This window comes from Myxocyprinus asiaticus, chromosome 34 (assembly GCF_019703515.2).
Source record: "Myxocyprinus asiaticus isolate MX2 ecotype Aquarium Trade chromosome 34, UBuf_Myxa_2, whole genome shotgun sequence".
Classification (NCBI taxonomy): domain Eukaryota; kingdom Metazoa; phylum Chordata; class Actinopteri; order Cypriniformes; family Catostomidae; genus Myxocyprinus; species Myxocyprinus asiaticus.
The window spans coordinates 42,098,248-42,108,775 of NC_059377.1; positions in this window are offsets into that span (position 1 = coordinate 42,098,248).

Consider the following 10,528-nt stretch of genomic DNA (forward strand, 5'->3'; position numbering starts at 1 on the left):
TCGTTTTAGGCTTCTGTTGTAGGTAATGCAGCCTTCAGAAAATCTTTCCAATAGTTAACAGTAATTTAATGCCAGTTAACATTGATGTAATAAAGGTTACAGCATAATAGTACATAAAAATAGATTTAAACACAAGTGTTACCATTGGGATGCCTGTTGATGCTCTGGAGGGTAAACTTGTCCTTCAGTCTCCATGTCCTACTGTGAGCTCAGAGGTTGTTCATTTATAGTACATGCTTCTGTTGAAGTCATCAATCCACACTATTTAAACTTAATTTGAAATAAGTTGCGTTTAATAGTGGAATTCCTTATGAAGAACTACACTACCCATGATCCTGAAGAGAAACAGTCCACCAATCAGATAATCACGGTGAAAAAAGCGCACCAAAAGAGCTCTGCAGCGACCACCCACTCCCATGGCGCACTGTGAATGACGTAATATTATATATTTGTATACATCTGAATATTTTGCAATTACCTTAAAATATATTGTTTTTATACTTATAATCAATAACTTTAAATCCATAGTTTTTAATTTGAGTATGTCATTCGCTAAGCTTCGTGCAGTGTTGGGGAAATTACTCAAAAATAGTAATCCACTACAAATTACTTATTACTTCTTCAAAAGTATGGTATTCAAATTACTTTACCAATTACTTCATGGGGAAAGTAAACACATGACAAATTACTTTGCTTTTAACCTCCTGAGACCCGTGTGTGTACCACATGCATGGACATTAAGTTTAGGCTTCGCTATACGCAACGCATATTTAATTTCATTTAAACTGACTGATCTCAGTTCAGGAGACTCTGTGCAGTCAGTAAAGAGTTAAACTTTAGATGCAAGGAGTCATGTGACCAAACAACATGACTGTGATCACAGAGGAGTTTGTGTTTGGTTGAAATGCCAACAAAACTACATCTGGTAAGAAACCTAATTACGTTTTTACATTGAAACTAGTTTAAGTCAAAAGATTAGCGTCTCTAGTTTCATACGAAATGGCATTAAAATTTGAGCGATTTATCGTGATCGGCACGCTGTTAAACATAACGAATTTAAAATATCCTATATATTTACTTTGCATTATCACATTGATAATCAATAAATGTATCCAAAGCAGAACATTTTTGCTTTCAGAGGTTTTATATGGAGTTAGGATGAAAATAAGGTGCATTTCAAACTGTTCTGAGACCAGTGCAGACAGACAGCACAAAAGAGGTGAAGTCATTCACTAAATAGGGAGCAAGGGAGCATCCTATAGCTCTCTATGCAGCTAAGTGCGTTCACTCCTAAAATCTGACTAAAAGTTCAGTTTCAGGCTGCAGATGATGTTTGGATCACTCAACATGTTTGACAGACATGTGACAATGATAATCAGTACATACATTCAGAATTTATAATGTATCATTTTATTTTAACATGATTGACAGTGATTGGATGATGCTGGACATTACTTTGAATCAGAATTAATTATGTTAATTTCTGATGTAATGTCTGTAACATCTCAAAAACTTGAATAATCAACACTCCTGGAAACATAATAAGCAATTTGTTTATTTAAATTTGGACTTCTATAGCTCGGACTTAAATTTGGACTTGCTATTATTTCAAATGTCACAAATTAGTCCCACTGTCCAGATATGTGGATGTAATTTTTAGGAAAACTATTTGGTCCAAAATGTTTTTTTTTTCTTTTTTTTTTTTTTTTTTGGGCATGTTTCTTAGGGGCTACTAGTTACAAATCAAAAAGGGGAATGGAAAATGCACACAGCAAACTGAAAAGTGGGCGGGCACTGTTGCACTCTATTGCTGCCATTATTATTGTTATAGCATGTTACACACACACACACACACACACACAGATAGAGTTTGTGTGAGAATGGCAGAGAGATGAGGGCTGAATTCAATATGGTTGCAAGGCATGGTTTTATTGTCTGACACAGGGCATCTCGGAGTGTGAAAAGCGAGTGTGTGTCTCTGTGTTATCGGTAGATTGGAGTATAAAGCTTCTATGATCTCAGCAGCTGTGTAAGTGTGTAAATCACTTCTATTGTAGTACAGAGAGAGAGAGAGAGAGAGAGAGAGAGAGAGAGAGAGAGAGAGAGAGAAAGAGAGGCACACTGCATTACAGCATCACTATACGGGGATAAACTGTAAGTGAAAATGACATAAAAGAAAACTTTACAGCACAAGCAGCATGATTTAAGGTATCATTCATGTCTGTAGAACAAATGGTGCTGGACAAGTTAAGCAAGTGTAATACTTAGTGTTTGAGGTTTGTAAACATCACAAACTCTAAATATGAGCAATTACTGTAAATAATCAAACTTGTGATTTTGACATGGCAGATGATAAAACAGGAAAGAATTAACAGTTGCATTGCTTAGTAAAGTAATAGCTTCAGAGAATGATCAGTATGTCTTCAAAGTACATTATTTACATTATACACACATTAAATTATGCATTCTTTCACAAACATAAGCTGATGGATAGGTTTCTCATTCTGAAAGCACAGATCATTTAAAAAAAAATTCTTTGCAGTTGATTAATTTCTTGGCATGTATTTCAGAGCGAAGCTCCATTCTGGAGTCCTGTGTGTGTGTCGCAAGTGCCTGACTCTTCTTTTCATATTTTATGTGCGCAGGAAAACGCACGACAGTTTCCTCCATTGTGATGGTGATTTCCCCTTTTCTCTTTAATCCCGACAAACCAGATTATGAATGGCGCACTCCTCTTGGCGAGGAAATGGGGGAATTTCAATACGATTCATGATGCCGTTTCTCTCATGTCTCTTCCTGAAGGAGCTGCAGTTTTTTCATGAATTAATTAGGCGAATTTGTATGAAAATAGGTTTGGCGTGACATCTGGTCTGGTTGTAAGTGCCAAGTGCTAATGAGGCTTTTCAGATGATTTGCATCTTTTGAGAAATATACCTCAAAAGCCTGTTGTCAAAGAGGCATTTTCAATAAAATGATATACAAAATTTTAGCCAAGCACAAGTTGCTTATATTCAGAAAATACTCATTTTAACATATCAGTACCAATATACAGTAATCATTACTGTAACGATGGCTGGCAATGGCAGTGGCAATGATGAAGATGATGATGAGGTGTAGATAACCCAAGTGCAGTTTATTTACAAGTGCAGTAATCCAAACGTGATGACTAAACAAAACAAACATAAACGACTTGACTAGACTTGACTTAACATGGCTTGACTTGACTAAACTTGACTACGTAGCACAAAACACATTCACATACATTCAATACTTGACCAAGACACAATGGAAAACATGAGGCTTAAATACAAGACATGGGAGAACATAAACCAATGAAAACATGACACATGAATATGGAGGGAAAACATGAAGTCACATGACAAGGGAACAGGAACTAAATTTTTCAAAATAAAAGACATGAATCAACAAAATACACATGACATATCCCCCCCACTAAGGGGCGGCTCCCGACGCCCCAACACATAAACAAAACACGTAAAACAAGACTTAAATTCAAAGTTCTGTAGGGAGCTGGGGGGGGTGTCTTGAGGTGTGGGGCATGTGACCAGGGCAGAGTCCATGGGGGGGTGGAGCCATGAGAGGCTCGAGGGGCGGAGCCATGGAAGGCAGTGCCGTGAGAGGCTCGAGGGGCGGAGCCATGGAACTCGGTGCCCGGAGGGTAGCCGAAGACTCGAAGGGTCAGGATGGCAGGGAGGACCAAGGCAGTGCTGGAGGCTTGGAGGGGCAAGGTGGAGCTGGGGGATCGGAAGACTGAGGTGGAGCCGGTGGGACTGAGGACCAAGGTGGAGACGTAGGGAAGGAGGTCCCCGGTGGAGCTGACAGATCGGAGGGACGAGGTGCAGCCAGAGGATCGGCGAGCCAAAGCAGAGCCAGGTGACCGACAGACCAAGGAGGAGCCGGAGGGATGAGGGACCCCGGCAAAGCCGTCAGGCTGAAGGACCGCAGTGGAGCTGAGGGAACGCCGAGCTGAGGCAATGTCGAGGGACCGACAGGCCAAGGCGAAGTCCAGGGCTCGGAGGGTCCAGGTGGGGTCGGAGGGCCGAAAGTTCCCCTTGCCTGCTCAGGAGAACTAAGGGTGGGTATAAAGGTGGGAACCATCTCCAGGTCCAACTGCTCAGATGTGGCTGTGACCTGGCATGGAGCAGGCTGAGGCGTTGCTGTGACGTGGCATGGAGCAGGCTGAGGCGTTGCTGTGACCTGGCATGGAGCAGGCTGAGGCGTTGCTGTGACGTGGCATGGAGCAGGCTGAGGCGTTGCTGTGACGTGGCATGGAGCAGGCTGAGGCGTTGCTGTGACGTGGCATGGAGCAGGCTGAGGCGTTGCTGTGACGTGGCATGGAGCAGGCTGAGATGTTGCTGTGACGTGGCATGGAGCAGGCTGAGGCGTTGCTGTGACCTGGCATGGAGCAGGCTGAGGCGTTGCTGTGACGTGGCATGGAGCAGGCTGAGGCGTTGCTGTGACGTGGCATGGAGCAGGCTGAGGCGTTGCTGTGACGTGGCATGGTGCAGGCTGAGGTGTTGCTGTGACGTGGTATGGAGCAAAAGATGGCGCTAGCTCAGCGACCATGACAAGGAACTCTGGTTTGGCGGCCATGACATGAAACTCTGACTTGGCGGCCATGACGTGAAACTCTGGCTCGGCGGCAGCCAAAAAAATTATTTATTTATTTAATTTCTTTTATAAAATGACTAACTCCTTTGTCTTGCTAAGGCTAATTTCATAACTAACATTTGATGTATCCTGTACACACATTTAAATACAATTTTCACACTTAATTTGGCAAAATTACAGCGATTGGAAATGACGGCAAATAAAAATATTTGATATTTCCCTTGATTTTTCTTTGTTTTGTTTCATATTTCATCTCAAGCATGCTCTTCACTTGGTTAAGATGTACACTAACTTTTAAACAAACTTTATTAGGGGAAAAATTGTTTGGTGTGACGGAAATGACACCACAACTGTAGGACAATCGTAATTTTGTAAACATTCAAAGAAATAATTTTCATGCAATAAATATTGGAATGGTTTCTGCTTGTTTCACTCTTTGTTTAAATGATCATAGTTTTAAACATGTAATAATTTGTATTTTTATAATGGATTTTTGAAAATCTGGGCCTGAAGGCTAAAACAGTCAAATCTAGACATTAAAGACATTTGAAAAGTACCAGAAATAAAAGATGAACACCGGATAAAAAGTTTCCAATTCAGTTTTAACGAAACCTCCACATAACAAAAAGACAAAAGAAATCTGTTCGTTTGAATTAAAATCAACCCCTGGGATATGAAATTGCCCGAAGTTAAAGAAACACCCATATCTGTAAATAACTGAAGACATAATCCATCAGTGTGGTAATTATGTGATCATAATGCTGTTCTGCATTAAGGAGGAGAGTGCAAGAGAGATGTTCATTGATGTTATAGTGGTGACTGAGTGGTAGATGTGAACTCCTGGAAACCCCTGAGGTGTGATGTGTCAGCAAGAGATCACAGATGCCTGAAAGAACCTCAGCCTGATTAAAAAAGCTTAACACATCTGAATGCGGTTCAGCCAGGTGAAAACAATGACCTTACGACCTCGGAACGAACATGCATGTGCAGGGGATGGAGGTATAACTAATTCTTACAGATAATAATGCTTATTTATATACGTCTTTTAATATAATTATTTATTATATACTTATTAATAGAATTATACCTCTTTTTTGTTATTATAGCCTTAACATTATAGCTCTTTGCTTTTTTCAACTGCATTGTGAAGAGACATTGGATTTGTAAAAGGTGCTATAGAAATAAAAGTATTATTATTATTATTAAATACTTATATTTCAGTGGTACCAAATGGACACAGTGGATTTCTAGAAAACATAGTTTCACTTTACAATAAGGTTGTATTTGTTAAACATTAGTTTGTGTAATGCATTAGGTATCAAAAACTAACAATGAACAATATATTTTTACTGCATTTATTAATCTTGGTTAAAGGTGCTGTAAGCAATTTTTTTTCATGGAAAGGTATTTAAAACGTTTTCATACTCCCTGAAAGATATTAATGAAATAAGTGTTGTAAGATATCTCACCAGTCTCTGTGACAGATCTAGACTCTGTAAACAGCAAATAAAAATGTGTCCGCGGACAATGACGCTTTCTGCCTGTCAATCATTTTGTGTGTTCTCATAGTATTGTAGTTGCAATGAATTATTGAGGCTTAATGCCATTTTTGTGCCATGTTGTTCATAACAGTTGTCAGTTGAGGGCGCTATTTTGCTGCTGTTGTCAATAGTGGATTTAGGCATGGGCGACATGTGCAGTTGCCCAGGGCGGCATCTTGCGGGGGAGGCACGAGGCACCCACACAGACACCCCCCACACCCCCCAGTCAACAACTTTGGGGGCATGTTGAAGCGGGTTTCGCCCAAGGCACCATACAAACCACCCCTCCCCACCTCCGTCAACAACTTTGGGGGCATGTTGAAGCGGGTTTCGCACAGGGCGCCATACAAGCTAGAACCGCCACTGGCTGTTGTTTTAAACAACCGTTTCTACACGATTTCGGTCTCAATAAAGCTCATTTGGTATCTCTGGAGGGCGGGGTTTTGGAAAGAGGGGGCGTGGCTAATCCAACAGCTAGGTCTCGTGGAAGTAGAACGGATGAAATTGCTTACAGCACCTTTAATGTTAATTTATCAAAACACTGTCGTTCATTGTTAGTTCATGTTAGATCATAATGCATTAACTAATATATACAACTTTTCAATTAAAACATTTATTAGTATATGTTGAAATTAACATTACCAAGCTTAATAAGTGCTGTTAACAAATAGATAACTAATGTTAACAAATAAAACCTTATTGTGAAGTGTTACAAATTCCCATCCTTTTAGAGTATGTACTGCATTTGATGGTAAACATACTTCTTGATTGTAAATAAAGTGCACTTTTTAGGTATGCAGGTGTGCAGTATAAATACATTTCCAGACAAACTTCATTCAATGACGTAAGCATTGTACCGTGACCTAATTGTATGACGTAGTTGACTCTGAATTTTTTAAACAAGTACAATTTAACAAGGAACAACTTTCTTGGTATAAGTATAGCATTACAGTTGAAAAGAGTAATTTTTGAATCTGATGTCTCCTCAGTAGGTCATCCAGGTATTTCTCACCTACTATTTTATGAATACTGAGGATTCGGACATACTCATTTCACATACTGCTGGAACTAGGCATATTCAGACACCATATGTGTCTGTTAGCTTATATGCTTTTGAAGAAGAAGAATTGAGCTACAAAGTGGCGCTGCATACAGGGATGTAAATAGATGCCGTGCGTGCCCTGATTCAAGGTTAACGTCACAGAGTGGGATCTGTACCGTTAGCTCAGCATTTTTACCCACAGAATCATTTATCAAGAAGAAAAGACGCTCCATATGCAAACGCTCGTCAGCATGACCTGCAGCGCCAGCGATCTGAGAGATTTACAGATCTAGATTAACACTTTATTATTGCGTCCGCTCATGCTGTTACTAGTATTGCTGTTTGTGCCAAACAAACTTCAGTCACCCACAACACCCTTGTATCATGGCAGCGACACCACTCACATTTTCTTCAACCATAACGATGGGTTTCTAAAGCTTTACTCGTGCACTCAGGCTACGAGTTTGATAAGTTAAAATATGAATGCTCTGCTGCCGAGCGTAAGATTCAAATACAGCGAGCTGTATGGTCTGCTTTCACCTTTAAGTCACTTCTCATGAATGTATGAGCTCAAAGGAAACATCTTCTGTTTGCAGTTCTCTCCTCACATGCTCATGGCTTCAGGTACAATACTCGACACTGCATGAAGAAAAGCATGCAGAAACGATTTACAAAATAATGATCTACAGGCACTTACCAGTCCAGTGGTTCTCAGCAGGTTTTGCTTCAGGACCCAAATTGAAATTGTTTAGCATGCAAAATACAATATGCAAGAATATCGAAAATAATTAACATGACAGGCTGAATAGGAAAATTGACAATTGTTGTTAATAAATGATTTCACGCTCTCGACAGACATACAAAATGTACTGCTTTCAACACTAGTGTTGGGTAAAAAAAAGTAATCCACTACAAATTACTAATTGCAGTACTTCTTTAAAGTGTAATAAGATTACTTTGCTGATTAATTTATTGAAAAGTAATCAGATTACTAATTACTTTAAGTTAATTTCTAAAACAATTTTCTTGCTTACAATGACTTATTGTGGGGCACACAGCCTTCAAACATCACAGAAATGCATATAGATGTATATTTGAACCTAACTGATTTTTAAAAACATTTTATATAAAATTAATTCCAAAATATGCACCCCTAGTAATGTACTTAAAAGTCATTAAATTGATTGAAAGTAATCAGTAACTAATCTGATTGCTAGAATTTAAAATGTAATGCATAACATTACTTTTGACTTTAAAAGTAATCAGATTAAAGCAAATAATTACTTTGTAATCGGATTACACCCAACACTGGTCAACACTAGTGTTCTCACGAAACCTGTCAAGAAAATGTCCTGCTCTTATGTTACTTTAAAATCAAAGAAAACAAAACAGAAATTATATTTTGCCTATCAAAAACAAAGACTATTTATAGGGCCATTCATATTTTTTTGTCACATTGTGACATTATTTCCTTGACAGTCAAGCAAATTTTTTGCCCCCACCCCCCACCCCCATTTTCAGTAGCGCAATGCAAAAAAAATTTTTATTTAAATTGTAAAGTATTTATACTAAGGATGCACCGATGTATCGGCTGCCGATATTTATCAGCCAATTATTAACTGATTTAATATCAGTTAATATCGGTTATAAGCATGAAAATGCAGATATGAAAAAACTGACGGTTTATTTATAATTAATTAGTAACACACTTTGTAAAAACTCTGTGAATTCAAATGCACAGTCCAGAAATAATAATAGCCAAAATATCTAGAAGGGTTGGCACTCCTAAGAACATGTAATATTTAATTTTCATTCTTTCCCGTTCTCATGTTAATGTGGAAAAACTGCTATTAGCGGACATGACAGTTGTGAAAGCGGCACTTAATTATAGGCTACATGATGAGAGAAACCATCAAAAACGCTTTGAAACTAGCAGACTTAGACTTCTAAAATATCGGTATGACATCCATAAATGCTGCATGATTGATTGAATTAAGATTGAAATTACAATGTGGCCTTGCGTGATTACTAAACCTTAAAAGTCTGCTTTTCTGCATTCAGCACTGAGTGAGCAAGTGGCGCCCTCTAGCGGTCTGGATGGCATCATCTATTATATCACTATAATACAGAATTTAAAAGGGGGTTTTGTTCCTTTGGTCTAAACTTTTTATTTTTATTCGATGTGGCTGACATTTCCGTGGAATTGCCCTACATATGCATAGTATGAATTTGTAATGTTCTATACAGTGCATACATGAAAAATTAGTTCTGTTGTTTTCAACTGCAAAAACAGAAGTGCAAAAATGTTTTAGGAGTGCAAAAATACCTTTTTACACATCAATCATCATGTCATCATATTTAATTATTTTTTATCTTCTAATTATCTTTCATTGTGGCTCTCTTAAAAATAATTAAGTGACATTAAGTCATGTGTTCAACAGATCCAATGTTTATGGAAATTATTTATTGTTAGAACAGGTAATTTTACCTCTTTGTACATTTTTAAAGCATAATTCCACAGTAAAAAAGTGATCTACTGACAAAATAAGGTAAGTGACACTATGGTTTTTTGTTAAAATCTGTATCAGTGCATCCCTTATCCATACATCGTAATAGTATGTCCCTTGGTTATGCTTTTCATTTTTTCAGATTTTAATGAATAAAATCTTAGTACAACAGCATTTTTTTTGTTGTTATACAGTATGCATGTATTATGTGGAAACAAAACAACAAAAGATACTGGAAGCATTTTTCCTCCATTTTTAAAGGTGATACGCCTATTCATTGTGCTGTAATAACAAAGTATGCTCATATGGTTTGTTATCATTGTTTGTCCCTGCAGTTCACGACCCTATCAGAACAGACCTGTGACCCACCAGTTGATAAGTTTCCTGTTTATGAACCCCTATCTCTTTTATTTTCTTTGGACCTCACAACTGACGAGTCAATATCTGCACACTGCATTACTGGAGGGTAAATTCAGAGTCCATTTACAGCTGTGCCAAAACAATTTTACGTAAAGCTATTACAGTGTGCCTGTGCGCTGTGGTACTCGTCCATCAGAATACACAGAAATGCAATATTAGGACTGTAGTTATTGTTAGTCTCCTTGTCCTTTTCCCCAGCCAAATGTCTGTACAGTACGAGTGCAATTATGTTGGAAATGAGCGGAGAAGCCTTTTTAAGGTTCACTGGCTTTTATCATTAGATTTTTTTAGCCATTGAAAAAGGAAATGGAAAATAAAAATAATTTTATTTTTTATGTAGAGAGTCCATTTTTCTGTAAGGAGAAACGTCTGTGATTGTCAATTGA